At 40.3% G+C, this 15,802-nt stretch overlaps 1 protein-coding gene across 2 annotated transcripts in view; it reads right to left on the bottom strand.

Annotated features, from left to right (window-relative positions):
* Positions 1–15,802, bottom strand: part of LOC309612569 (uncharacterized protein) — a 452,870-nt gene that overhangs the window by 51,825 nt on the left and 385,243 nt on the right. The window lies entirely within an intron of this gene.

Genomic DNA, 15,802 nt, shown 5'->3' with positions numbered 1-15,802 from the left:
CTAGTCAGAGGGGAGGGGGAAAGAAAGAGAGAAATACACATAGCTTCATTAGAAAACTCAGTCCAGAAGTTTACCTATATCACTTCTATTATCACTTTCTTGGTCAAAATTTAATCACATGCCACAGCTAGACCATAAGGAGGCTGAGTAATCAACCTTTATCTCTGTAGATGTGTACATGTTCCCAGCTAAATCTCAGGGTGGGGGTAATGTTCTATTCTTAAGAGGAAGAGAGTGAGAAGGGATCATGGTAGGTAATTTGATCCTCTGCCCAGAGAACAGACATTGGGGGGACTTCCATAGGACTAGCGGAGCATCTCAGTCATGTTTCCAACAGGGGTATGGGTTTTGGGAGGAGGTAGGAAATTCATGGAAGAAATTGGGCTCCCAAAATAGACACTGTCCTGTTTGGTGTCCATTTGAAAAAATTATTTAATTAGCTGTAAGATTTCCAGACCCGAGGTACTTTATTCTGGAGACAAAAACCAACATTTTCCCAGTCATGGAGAGTCAGAATTGCCATGTCAAATTATTTTCATTCTATTGACAAAATAAAATGTCTTTACACAAACAAAGCGGCCTTCATCCATGCCTACATTCACATCCACGTGCACACGCACACAGATTTGTACACTCACAGACATGGTACGTGAAGTTGCCCCAGGGTGCTCCCTGAATCCTCTCAGTGACTCCCCATTGATTGGGAGTGTGAGGTATATTTACACTGTCGACTCTCACTTACATTATGTGGTTACTAAATGGTTTCCATAAAATAACAGGCAAATTACCCAACATTGCTTTTTAAGGGATTATGTCTTGACTCATCAAATTTATGAGTGGCTAAATTGCTTTATGTACATCTGAAAAAATAACTTATCCCAGAACAGGCAAGCTAACACATCTGTATTCTAGTTGATTAAAGCTCTATTTCATTTTTGAGGCTTTTCCCTCAAAATAGCATTTCAAAATGTCTCTTCCTTCCTTTTCTCTCACATCTCTGTAGGATGCAGACACGTACACGGGCAGACTGCAATGGGCTCTGCTTTTTCTGTCCAGCTTCACTGTACCCCTAGGGAGGCAAAGAGGAAGTTAACAAGGGTACAGGAGGATACTGTCTGCTCTATTAGAAGTGCCAGTTTGCCATTTTAACCCAAGTCCTGAAGATGTGAGGACCACCAAGGAACGTAAGTTGTTTATCATCATCATGAAGCCTGAAGACAGGGACACTCATGCTCTAGGAAACCACAGATCCTGAAGCCACCAGGGTGCCACAAAGAGGTTTTGGAAGTCCCCCTGGTTTCCCATGAACTACCCTGCTGACCCTGCCTGCTCCTCCCTGCTGGTGACTCATCCAAATGCCCAGTGAGGCTCTCCTTGGCCCCCCATTACAGCCTCTTCAGCCTGCCCTTCCGCACTTGCCCAGTCACAGCCCCAGACCAAGAACTCTCAGAAAGGCTGCCAACCTTGGCTCATCTGTAGACCTCTCAATACCAAGAACAGGAGCATCCCGAGACTTAAATGCAGCTCCACTGTTTTAATACACCCACACCCACTCTGCTTTTCAATCCCCCATTCCCAACCAAGGATTGTCACTGAAAGCAATATTCACATCTAGAAGGTCTCACTATCTAAATGTAAGAGGTAGCAGAGCATGATGGTTGCAAGTGTGGCAGTAGAGTATGATTGCCTAGGTTTGTGTCTTGTCTCTGCTGCTTGCAAACTCTGACCTAGGCAAGGGACACCTCTCTGTGCCACAGTTTCCTTCTTGATCTGATTGATAATATTACCTACTTCACAGGATAAAGTTAAGTTAGTTAATACATGTAAATCACTTAGAAACATGCCTGACATAATGAAAGCTCAATAAACATTAGCTATCCCCATCATTAATATTGTTACTATTATTATAGAATCTGACAATTAGAAGATCATTAGTGACCTTGTCCAAAGTAATTTCGATAAACCAACGGGGATATATAAACCAGTGTGATGGGGACAGATGAGTGAATGGGGTGGTGAGAAAGTGGAAACATGGGATTTGGTCAAGAGAAGGAGAATAGATATGAGATAGCAACTAAAGAAGGTCACAGGGTCAAAAAGGAACCAATTCGTTCTTTGACCATAAAATACCTTGGCAGAAAAATTGTTATAAACTTTGGTAATTCTGATAAATTGGTATGAATTAAAGTCAATCTATTTACAGCAATGAAAATATTAATCATAACTTAAGCAAAGTACTTCAAAGTTACCAAATAGTCTATGTATATCTCACTTTATTCTTAAGTCTGAGGTTACAGGGGAAACCCCTTGACCCCATGTTATACAAGAAAAATCAAGTCTCAGGTGAGATGCCTTGTCCCAAGCCACACATCCATCCTGGGCAACCTTCTCTCCCATCTCTAAATTCTTAATATTTCAGAAATGCTGATATATGTCACCCCTATTCTCATGAACCTCAGAGAATCTCTATTAATGAGACCAAGTATATTTTCTTAGTTCAAAATTAGAGAACTGCTACAATTTGCTGAGAGCCTGCTTACCCAAACTCCTCACTCAGGACAAGTCCCATAACAGAATCTCCCGCATCATTCCTCTTGGTCAACCAGGGGTCACCTGAGCAAGTGTATGTGCTGACACTCTGACACCCGTCCAGAACTCTGAGCATCTTCGTCTTCTGCTTATCTCCTTCCTTACGACTGGGCCCCCTACACACACACACCCGAGCTGAGGGTGAAAGTCCCTTCTTTGACTCCAAAACATGGACCACCTGGGCGCTCACTCAGGATTTAATCACCACCACTGGTTAAGTTATTTGTCTGCACATGTATCTTATCTTTATGTTGGATTTTGAGTTGGGGAAAGTTGCACTTCTTCACAGTCCTCTATCTTCCCATCACAACAGGCCTTGTACCTGTCACGGGATGTTTTGCTCCCTCCTTCTGGTTCCTCTGGTGGTTTGTGCAAAGCCCCAGTGACTTAACATTGTGCGTTCTCTTTGGCGTTGCTTCTTCTTGCAACTCCCTGGGGTCTTACCGTCTAAATGGAAGAGGTTCTGTGCTGATAGACAACACCGACCAAGATAAACTTGGCGGTGACTGGTGTTTGCAAGGTCACTCTGGGGACCAGTCCAGCTGAGCACAGCAGGGAATGCCGCCAGCTGCCCTGAGAGGCCCTCCCATCTCTAAACAAGGCCTGACACTTGCTCACCCAGGACCTGGGCTTATCAATCATGGCACGTCACAGAGCACGTCATGCTCCTTGCTCTTTTTCCATCCACGAGAGAACTGCTGTTTCAAAGCTTTCCTTGGATAGTTACAACAAAATGTTTGAAATGCTTTAAAGAGGTTTGGCCCTTTATTTTACATTCCTCTAGTCACAAGCAGCAGCTTTAAAATTACTTTTAAACACAGTGGGGAGTAGGAAGGGGTTGTAAAATTCAGAGCTTACATTAAATAAATCCTATAAATGTAATTTCCTTTATTAGGAAAGCAGAAGATGTCGCAGAAATAAGAAGGTAGATGTACTAGTTGCCTATGCTGCTATAACAAATTATGACAAACTCAATGGCTTAAAAAACACAACCCTATTATCTTACAGTTCTGGAGGTCAGAAGTCTGAGGCATGTCTCAGGACGCTAAAATCAAGGTGTTGGCAGGGCTACATTCCTTTATGGGGAGAATTTGTTTTTCTTGCCTTTCCCGGCTTCTAGAGGGTACTCACAGTCCTTCACTTGTGGCCCTTTCCATCTTCAGAGCCAACAACGGTAGGTTGAATCCTCCTGACACTGAACTATTCCGAGCTTCTCCAGGGTCACATCTCCCTCCAGCTCACTCTCTCCCACTTGTAAGGACCCTTCTTACTGCATTGGGCCTGCCAGGATAATCTCCCTATTTTAAGGTACGGTGATGAGCAACATTAATTTCATCTGCAAGCTTAGTCTCCCTTTGCCATGTAAGCTAATTTATTCACAAATTCTAAGGATTAGGATATTGACATCTTAGGGGGAGGCACTACTCTACCCACCACAATAGATATCATTGGAGCTATGCTCAGCTCACAATTTAGTAATCCTGATTTAGTTCAATTTCATTGAACTCTGAAATTTGGAAGACAATTTCAGGGGAGTCTGAACCATCCCCACATCCTCCCAGCCTCCCACGTCCAAAATGGGTCTGCCGAGGTGCTAGACACATCCAGGCTAATCAAGACTCAGGTCCCAGGGATACCAGCTAGAGCAGTGCCCTCTGTGATGCAGAAAGAGCTCTCATGACTAATCTTTGTAGAATTCATGGAAGTGCAAGCTCTCTGAACTGCTCTCCCTTAACCATCTATTTAATGAATCCTTTCCATGTCTTTGGTAAATCATACTGACTGATGGCACGGCATGCTGAAGGCTCTCTGCTAGTTGGCTAATTTCTGATATATATTAACACTGTCACTTCCACCAATTGAGTGGGATGCTCAGCCATGTCGGCTGTGATTGTACCCCAACCATTTATGCCTGTATATATGCTCTTGTAATGATGTAGTTTAATTAAATGTCACATAAGCCAATGGAAGACGAACATGAAAAGAGAGTTGTTTTTTTATGCACACCAAGTAGAATGCCTTGGAAAGACTTGATATAGATGAGTCATTTCAAAAAAAGGAAGAGGCAGGCAATTAGATGGTAAAACAACTGTAAGAGAGAGGAAATGCAATCATAAAAATCTCCAAGGATTTTGCCGAAAAGCAGGCGTGGAGCCAATAGTGGGAAATTAGCTACAGTTAAGAAACGGCAGAACTGGAACACAGTGGAAACAAGGTGGGGGAAATCCTTGATGATTAAACAAGCAGTGTAAGTGATCCTAACCTTGCTTGTGCTGGCTGAAGAATGGGTGGGTTAGGTCTGACTGATGTGAACCTCCTGTGTAATCCACCGAAGGATGGATTTGAGAATGGATTGAGAAGTGCTGTACAGATATGAGGATTATTTCTAAAAGGGCGAGCAGGACAGCTCTTTCTCCATCACAATAGTTGCTGTTTCCCCAAATCCCCCCTGCCTTCCTGCCCAGAACTAGCGGGAGTATTGGAACACCATTCCGTCTGAAAAATCTGTCAACCTGTGCGTGATCCCAGGCTGACAGATCAAGCCACTGAAATGATGCTTCTCTGAAAAACTATTTCCAGAAAATCCCAGCCCTTTGCTTGGTAACCTTACCCTTTTGGAGACAGTTATTAATTTGGGGAATATTGAAGAGCATTTGGTGACAGATCTGACCTCATCCTCCTTCTTGCTCATGAGCGCGTCTAAAGAAAAGGATAAATCCATTCTTTAGTCACTGTCTTAAAGCCTCCGTGGGCCTTGTACCCATACATGCAAAGAAGTCAGATCTGGGTCCTAATGGATTCAAGACAGTGGAAGAAGACAAACCAGGAATGCTGGCTACACATTTTCCCTACCTATCCTTTCTCTGTGGGTTTTTTACCAGTCAGAATGCAGAGTCTGCTGTCTGTGAGACTAGGATCTAGAGCTGCTCTAGAAGGAAGAGTTGGGCCATCGAATGAGCTAGAATCCTGGTACATTTGTGCAGATGCCATGCAAAACATGTGGAATCCAGGTCCCTAACCCTTGACCAGCCCTAGCCCTCAAGGAGCAAGGAAAATGTAATTGCATGTAGATGGGTCAAGAAATAGATATTTTAATATAATTTCACAACTAGAAAATAAAACAATAGACTTAAAACTAAAACAAGACGATTGACAGTTGAAAGGAAAAGGAAGTCGTGTAAGTGACAGGTATGTCTCATACACTAAGCAAATCAACAAACTATTTTAAGTTGGTAAATCATATCTGAATTACTATTAGAAGCATTAAAAATAGAACAGTTAAAAGAAGGTGTGGGACAGGGAAAGAATTTTTTTCTTTTCATTGGATACTCTCTTATACTGTTTGAATTTGTATGTAAATAGTAAAAGGTCTAGAAAAACATATATTAAACTTTTAAAAATGTGTTCCTCTAAAGGAGTGGAAAGTGAGAAGAGAATCCATTTACTTTCCAACTTCACTTCTGTATTATTCTCAATGAACATGTGTCCCCATTGAAATTTGAAACTTGACAGTGAGTGATTATACATTTATAAAGTGGGATATTATGAAACTATTTAAAATATTGTTGTTGTGGAAGACTCATGGCATGGAAAATGTTCATAATATGTGGCCAAACTGTTATGAAGAGCCTTAAATCCTGTTCCCATGTGGGCAAAATGAACTGATCACATTCAAACAAATTGTTGGCTTTGGAGCTTAAAATATGTTTTAAATTATATGTTTTGTCAGTTATAGAAATTGTAACAACTTGCTAGCACTAATCAAGGTAAAATAATAAAAGTATAAAAATTATAGAAAAATCCTCATGTTGTCTATTCCCTAGAGATAACATTCTAGTATAGAGTCTTTGGAATTTTTTCCATGAATTTAGAAATTTTTACTCTGTCCATATATACATATAGATACATACATACATATGATTTCATTAAACAAAGTGGGATAACTCCTACTGTTCTACAAAAATAATACAAATGGTCCAAAAATATGTGTATCATTCTTGCACAAGGGCCTCATTAGTTTTTTTCTGTGTCCTTTTAAGTTTATAATATGAACTGCTATAGTGAGGATAGTTTTTAAAATATTATCAAAATTATAAAGACTTTTGAATTTAAAATGAGTTCAAAGACAATTAGCTTAAAAAGCCCAAAAGGCTTTATTGAGTTAATGGTACATTTAAAAAATGAAATTAATTTTAAAGCATTGATATTCTTCTAAAAGAGCGATACATTTAAATTGTTTTTTAATTCAGTGTTTCAATTCAAGAAATTGAAATTAACTCAATTTAGCTTTTCTATAATGTTTGCAAATAGGTCTTGGTATTCACATGGCCTACACACCACAACATGCTAACTCCTGGTAATTTGCTGTTCCCCAGAAAGCTGAATTCAGCAGTCCGCAGGCTTGCCTTGAACAGCATTGCTTGGAAAATGGGTGATGGGGAGCACCATTTAGTTCTTGATACTCTTAGGCATCGTTGAATGTGATGGTTCTATCTATGCATGTACCCTTTAAAAGGATGGCATTGAAGTTTTAGGCTAACCTTTGTGCTAGGGAAATCTAGTCTGGGAAAAGCTTCATGCACCAGCTTTAATTATTGCCATCCCCTGGAAGGCTGCCACCTTGGCCTCCGTATCTGCTGTCTTTTTCTTATGTGCTGCCTCTTCAAACCATATTATGTGTCTGTAATCCCTGTAATGAAAGCAGATGGAAAGACTGCCTTCATTGAGAACTGGAGTGAGAAGGCACTTCCTCTGGGTCCAGCACCTGCTCTGGCACACTAACACATTATGGTCTTGTATGAGAAGAGGAAGAGCCACACCTCTAAATGAGGCCACAGAGTGAGAAACCCAGGCGTCTGACTGGGTAGTGTGATTCACAGAAGCATTTATTAAACCTCCCTTATGTGTAAGGTACTGAACTGGAAGCACATCCATCAGTGAATCAGATTTTTGTGTTCTAACCCTAGGGCCTTCTAGGTAATAATTAGATGAGCTTGGGTAAATGATCTAACCCTAATGTGACTCAGTTCCCTAAATGTAAAATGGGGACAATAAATAATACCTCTGTAAATTAGCTTTTAAGCACTATCTTGACCCAGTTTTGAGGAGCTGGCTAGAGGTCAGTCAGTTCCCCTTCTTGAGCAACCAAATAAGTCCACACTTCCAACTACCTCCCTTATCAAACTCTCATACTTCAGGTCTCTAATCATCCCAGGGCCAGATAACAGACAATTTTTGACAGCCCTTATGGCCCAAAGCCTACTAAAATTATCCAAATTAGCCAATCCTAAATCTGCTGGCCCTGCCTTGCTCCTTCTTTCCTGCAGAAACCCCAATAAAGGTGCTTGCCCACAGCGTTCCTCCCTCTGCTTCTTTACCAACCCCAATGCATCCCCGAGTGGCATGCTGTGTTCTCTCCAGAGAACTGTGGGTATAGCAAAACTGTATGTTTCTGTTTTCTTTCTCTTGATCTGTGTTTGGCCTCACCATACCTACCCAAGGTAAGATGGTTAAAACAACCTGCTCTGCATAACTCACAGATTGGTTAAGAAACATATTAAGATAATGGATATGAAAGCCCTTTGAACAGTTGGAGGGATTATAGACATGTGATATGGTCAGAAGCACCCTGTTCAGTATTGGAGAGAAGTAAAATATGGTGACAGATACACATTGTGGTAGACATAATTAGTGGCCATCAATATCGAGTTCTCTCCTTACTGGGCACAATGAAGACTATCTCACCTAGATCTCTTGCACCTGGATAGAGCCAAGCAACTATTTCTGGCCAAAGGCTGTGAAGGAAAATGACATGCTTCACTTACAAACTGAGACACGGAAAAACCCTGCAAGACATTCTAGCTCTATCTTCATTTAGCAGTGGATATGGAAACCGTGCATGGAGATTGCAGAAACACAAGATCTAACAGCCTAGATCACTGGCTCAGTATATGCTTGGGAGCCCTTGAGGGTTAATATGACCTCTAGCAACTCTTACTTGAGTGAGAAATAAACTTAGACTATATTCCACCAGAACTGGAGGTATTTTATAGATATTTTAAAAATAATAAGAGAATACTAAGAACCGTCATATGGCTATATATTAGACAACTTAAATAAAATGGACATTTTTTGGAAAAACACAAATTACCAACAGCACAAGAAGAAATGGAAAATCTGAATAGCAATAGGTCTATTAAAACAATTGGAATTTTCGTTTAAAAACTTCTAATAAAAAAGTAGAGGCGTCCTCACTGGTGAAGTCTATCAAACATTTAAGAAATAAATAGTATTTCTATGCCAAGACCTGTTCTAAACAGAAGATGTAAGAACATTTTCAACTTATTTTATTATCCTGATACCAAAACTAGACAAAGATATTATAAGAAAACTGAAGACCTTCATGAATATAGATGCAAAATTCCTTAACAAAATATTAGCATATCAAATATAGCAATACATAAAAAAAATACATCATGATAAGGTGGGGCTTATTCGAGCATTGGCAGATTTGTATAGCATTCTAAAATCAATCAATATAGTTTATCATATTAAGAAAATAGGGAGAAAAACCATGTGATTCTATCAATAGATGTAGCAAAATTATTTAACAAATTTTAACACCTATTCTCATCTTTTAATGTGGTGGAGTTATCTATGAAAAACCTATAGCTAAGATAATATTCAATGGTAAAAACTAAACTATTTCCCGTGAAAGACAAAAACAAGGTAAGGAGGTTTGCTCTCACCACTACTATTCAGCTTTATACTAGAGTTCCAAGCTAGCTCAATAAGGCTAGAAAAGGAAAAAAAGGCATACAGATAGGGAAAGAAAGAATAAAAGTGTTTTTATTCATAGGTATCATAATCATATACAGAGAAAATTCTTAAAAAATCTAAAGAAAAACTTTGAGAACTAATAATAAGTTGAATAGAGTTTCAGGAAACAAGATACAAAAATAAATTGTATACTAAAACAATTGAAAATTGAATTTTAAAAATACCATTTAGGATAGCATCAAAAAGTAAATACTTGGGAATAAATCTAACAAAATATGTTTAACTTTTGTTCCTTTAAAACTGTAAAACTTTGCTGAGAAAAATTAAAGAGGACTAAAATAAATGGGTAGAAATTACATGTTCATGGATTGAAAGACTCAAGTTGTTTATTCTCCCCCAAATTGATCTATAGGTTCAACTCAATCCCAAACAAATTCTCAGCAGGATTTTTTTAAGAAAGTGATTTGATTCAAAAATGTATTTGGAAATGCAAAAATTACAGAATAGCTAAAACAGTTTGGCAGAGAAGAAAAAAATGGAGGAATCATATAACTTACTTTCAAGATCTACTATAAAGTCAAAGTAAGACATAAGGATAAACAAATAGATCAATGGGAAAGTATTCAGGGTCTGAAAATAGACCCATGCACATATGGTGAATTGACTTTCGGGAGCCAAGGTAATTCAATGGGAAAAGATAGTTTTTTCAAGAAAAACTGCTCGAAAACTGATTATTTATATGGAAATAAAGCCTGTCCATTACCTCATACCATACATAAAAATTAACTTAAAATGACTATAGGCTTAAATGTGAGAACTTAAAACTTTAGAACTTTAGAAGAAAGCACGGAAAAAATCTTGACTTTCAGATTTGCTAAGATTTCTAGATAGAATAGAAAAAACACAAGCCATAAAAGGACACATTGATAAATTGAACATCAAAATTTTAAAAATTTGTTCTTCAAAAGATACTAATAAAATGATAGTCTACAATAATATATTTGCAATACATATATCTGAAAAATGATTTGTATCGAGAATATATACCATACTCTTATAACTCAACAACATGAAGACACAATCCAATTTTCCAAACGGAGAAAATATTTAAAGGGAACATCAGAAAAAAAGTAATATAAGCACCTGAAAATGTGCTTCAAATCATTAGTCAGCAGGAAATGCAAATAAAAACTACTGCGCACCTGGGATGGCCAAAATTTTAAAACACTGGCAGTACCAAAAGTTGGTCAGATTCATGAGCAAATGGAGCTCCATATAGGAATGTATGAGAGTTGCTGGTAAGAATATGCCACTTTGGCAAACAGTTGATTAGTTTCCTATAAGTTAGACATACCTTTATCATATTAACCAGTAATTCTACTCTGAGATATTTACCCAAGAGAAACAAAAGCGTATATTAACAAAAAAATATATATTCAAAATGTTCATCATAGGTTTATTCATAATAGTCCCAAACCAAAATCCACCTCAATAGCCATCAACACGTGAATAGATGAACAAATTGTGTTTATATCTATACAATAAATAACACCCTCCTATCAAAAGAACCAATGACTGACACATGCATCAAAAAGGGAGTGTTTTCAGCTAGCCGGGAGGGAGTCCGGGAAAAAGTCTGCAGCTGCCGAAGAGGCAAGAGACTTTTTCTTCCCTGTTTCCTGGTGCGCGAGGAGAGGGGATTCAGAGCGCCGCCTAAACGAGCTCCAGAGACGAGCGCGAGCTGCGGCTTTCAGCGCGGACCCCAGAGGCGGGTGCGAGCCACAGCTATCAGCACGGATCCCACAGCAACAGGGGCGCAGAGGGAAAAACGGAGAGATTCCCGCACAGAGGCTCGGCGCCGAGCAGCGCTCACCAGCCCGAGAGGCTTGTCTGCTCCCCCGCCGGGGCGGGCGGGGCTGGGAGCGGAGGCTCGGGCTTCGGTCGGATCGCAGGGAGAGGACTGGGGTTGGCGGCGTGAACACAGCCTGAAGGGGTTAGCGCACCACAGCTGGCTGGGAGGGAGACCGGGAAAAAGTCTGCAGCTGTCGAAGAGGCAAGAGACTTTTTCCTGCCTCTTTGTTTCGCGGCGCGCAAGGAGAGGGGATTCAGAGCGCCGCCTAAACGAACTCCAGAGACTGGCGCGAGCCGCGGCTATCAGCGCGGACCCCAGAGACGGGCGTGAGACGCTGGGGCTGCTGCTGCCGCCTCCAAAAAGCCTGTGTGCGAGCACAGGTCACTCTCCACACCGCCCCTCCCGGGAGCCCGTGCAGCCCGCCACTGCCAGCGTCCCGTGATCCAGGGACAACTTCCCTGGGAGAACGCACTGTGCACCTCAGGCTGGTGCAACGTCACGCCGGCCTCTGACGCCGCAGGCTCGCCCCGCCTCCTCCGTACCCCTCCCTCCCCGCGGCCTGGGTGAGCCAGAGCCCCCGAAGCAGCTGCTCCTTTAACCCCGTCCTGTCTGGGCGGGGAACAGACGCCCTCAGGCGACCTACACGCAGAGGCGGGTCCAAATCCAAAGCTGATCCCCAGGAGCTGTGCGAACAGAGACGAGGAGGGGAAATCTCTCCCAGCAGCCTCAGAAGCAGCGGATTAAAACTCCACAAACAACTTGATGTGCCTGCATCTGTTGAATACCTGAATAGATAACGAATCATCCCAAATTCAGGAGGTGGACTTTGGGAGCAGGATATATTAATTTTTCCCCTTTTCCTTTTTTTTTGTGAGTGTATATGTATATGCTTCTGGGGGAGATTTTGTCTGTATAGCTTTGCTTTATAATAGCTTTATTTTACTTCACTATATTATAGCCTCTTTCTTTCTTTCTTTCTTTCTTTCTTTCTTTCTTTCTTTCTTTCTTTCTTTCTTCTTTCTTTCTTTCTATTTTTTCTCCCTTTCACTCTGAGCCGTGTGGACGAAAGGCTCTTGGTGCTTCAGCCAGGCATCAGGGCCGTACCTCGGAGGTGGGAGAGCCAACTTCAGGACACTGGTCCACAAGAGACCTCCCAGCTCCACGTAATACCAAACGGCAAAAATCTCTCAGAGATCTCCATCTCAACATCAAGACCCAGCATCACTCAATGACCAGCAAGCTACAGTGCTGAACACCCTATGCCAAACAACTAGCAAGACAGGAACACAGCCCCATCCATTAGCAGAGAGGCTGCCTAAAATCATAATAAGGCCACAGACACCCCAAAACACACCACCAGACGTGGACGTGCCCACCAGAAAGACAAGATCCAGCCTCATCCACCAGAGCTCAGGCACTAGTTCCCTCCACCAGGAAGCCTACACAACCCACTGAACCAACCTTAGCCACTGGGGACAGATACCAAAAACAACGGGAATTACAAACCTGCAACCTGTGATAAGGAGACCCCAAACACAGTAAGATAAGCAAAATGAGACGACAGAAAAACACACAGCAGATGAAGGAGCAGGGTCAAAACACACTAGACTTAACAAATGAAGAGGAAATAGGTAGTCTACCTGAAAAAGAATTCAGAATAATGATAGTAAGGATGATCCAAAATCTTGGAAATAGAATAGACAAAATGCAAGAAACATTTAACAAGGACGTAGAAGAACTAAAGAGGAACCAAGCAATGATGAAAAACACAATAAATGAAATTAAAAATTCTCTAGATGGGATCAATAGCAGAATAACTGAGGCAGAAGAAAGGATAAGTGACCTGGAAGATAAAATGGTGGAAATAACTACTGCACAGCAGGATAAAGAAAAAAGAATGAAAAGAACTGAAGACAGTCTCAGAGACCTCTGGGACAACATTAAACGCACCAACATTCGAATTATAGGGGTCCCAGAAGAAGAAGAGAAAAAGAAAGGGACTGAGAAAATATTTGAAGAGATTATAGTTGAAAACTTCCCTAATATGGGAAAGGAAATAGTTAATCAAGTCCTGGAAGCACAGAGAGTCCCATACAGGATAAACCCAAGGAGAAACACGCCAAGACACATATTAATCAAACTGTCAAAAATTAAATATAAGGAAAACATATTAAAGGCAGCAAGGGAAAAAAAACAAATAACACACAAGGGAATCCCCATAAGGTTAACATCTGATCTTTCAGCAGAAACTCTGCAAGCCAGAAGGGAGTGGCAGGATATACTTAAAGTGATGAAGGAGAAGAACCTACAACCAAGATTACTCTACCCAGCAAAGATCTCATTCATATGTGATGGAGAAATTAAAACCTTTACAGACAAGCAAAAGCTGAGAGAGTTCAGCACCACCAAACCAGCTTTACAACAAATGCTAAAGGAACTTCTCTAGGCAAGAAACACAAGAGAAGGAAAACACCTACAATAACAAACCCAAAACATTTAAGAAAATGGGAATAGGAACATACATATCGATAATTACCTTGAATGTAAATGGATTAAATGCTCCCACCAAAAGACACAGGCTGGCTGAATGGATACAAAAACAAGACCCATATATATGCTGTCTACAAGAGACCCACTTCAGACCTAGAGACACATACAGACTGAAAGTGAGGGGATGGAAAAAGATATTCCATGCAAATGGAAATCAAAAGAAAGCTGGAGTAGCAATTCTCATATCAGACAAAATAGACTTTAAAATAAAGACTATTACAAGAGACAAAGAAGGACACTATATAATGATCAAGGGATCGATCCAAGAGGAAGGTATAACAATTGTAAATATTTATGCACCCAACATAGGAGCACCTCAATACATAAGGCAAATACTAACAGCCATAAAAGGGGAAATCGACAGCAACACAATCATAGTAGGGGACTTTAACACCCCACTTTCACCAATGGAGAGATCATCCAAAATGAAAATAAATAAGGAAACACAAGCTTTAAATGATACATTAAACAAGATGGACTTAATTGATATTTATAGGACATTCCACCCAAAAACAACAGAATACACATTTTTCTCAAGTGCTCATGGAACATTCTCCAGGATAGATCATATCTTGGGTCACAAATCAAGCCTTGGTAAATTTAAGAAAATTGAAATCGTATCAAGTATCTTTTCCGACCACAACGCTATGAGACTAGATATCAATTACAGGAAAAGATCTGTAAAAAATACAAACACATGGAGGCTACACAATACACTACTTAATAACGAAGTGATCACTGAAGAAATCAAAGGGGAAATCAAAAAATACCTAGAAATAAATGACAATGGAGATACGATGACCCAAAACCTATGGGACGCAGCAAAAGCAGTGCTAAGAGGGAAGTTTATAGCAATACAAGCCTACCTCAAGAAACAGGAAACATCTCGAATAAACAACCTAACCTTGCACCTAAAGCAGTTAGAGAAAGAAGAACAAAAAAACCCCAAAGCCAGCAGAAGGAAAGAAATTATAAAGATCAGGTCAGAAATAAATGAAAAAGAAATGAAGGAAACAATAGCAAAAATCAATGAAACTAAAAGCTGGTTCTTTGAGAAGATAAACAAAATTGATAAACCATTAGCCAGACTCATCAAGAGAAAAAGGGAGAAGACTCAAATCAATAGAATTAGAAATGAAAAAGGAGAAGTAACCACTGACACTGCAGAAATACAAAAGATCATGAGAGATTACTACAAGCAACTCTATGCCAATAAAATGGACAACCTGGAAGAAATGGACAGATGCTTAGAAATGCACAAACTGCCGAGACTGAACCAGGAAGAAATAGAAAATATGAACAGACCAATCACAAGCACTGAAATTGAAACTGTGATTAAAAACCTTCCAACAAACAAAAGCCCAGGACCAGATGGCTTCACAGGTGAATTCTATCAAACATTTAGAGAAGAGCTAACACCTATCCTTCTCAAACTCTTCCAAAATATTGCAGAGGGAGGAACACTCCCAAACTCATTCTACGAGGCCACCATCACCCTGACACCAAAACCAGACAAAGATGTCACAAAGAAAGAAAACTACAGGCCAATATCACTGATGAACACAGATGCAAAAATCCTCAACAAAATACTCGCAAACAGAATCCAACAGCACATTAAAAGGATCATACACCATGATCAAGTGGGGTTTATCCCAGGAATGCAAGGATTCTTCAATATACGCAAATCAATCAATGTGATACACCATATTAACAAATTGAAGGAGAAAAACCATATGATCATCTCAATAGATGCACAGAAAGCTTTCGACAAAATTCAACACCCATTTATGATAAAAGCCCTGCAGAAAGTAGGCATAGAGGGAACTTTCCTCAACATAATAAAGGACATATATGACAAACCCACAGCCAACATTGTCCTCAATGGTGAAAAACTGAAACCATTTCCACTAAGATCAGGAACAAGACAAGGTTGCCCACTCTCACCACTATTATTCAACATAGTTTTGGAAGTGTTAGCCACAGCAATCAGAGAAGACAAAGAAATAAAAGGAATCCAAATCGGAAAAGAAG

The sequence above is a fragment of the Balaenoptera borealis genome (assembly GCF_965194805.1).
Source record: "Balaenoptera borealis genome assembly, chromosome: 15".
Taxonomy (NCBI): Eukaryota; Metazoa; Chordata; class Mammalia; order Artiodactyla; family Balaenopteridae; genus Balaenoptera; species Balaenoptera borealis.
The sequence above is the reverse complement of the archived record's forward strand: the minus strand, read 5'-3'. Positions and strand labels throughout refer to the sequence as shown.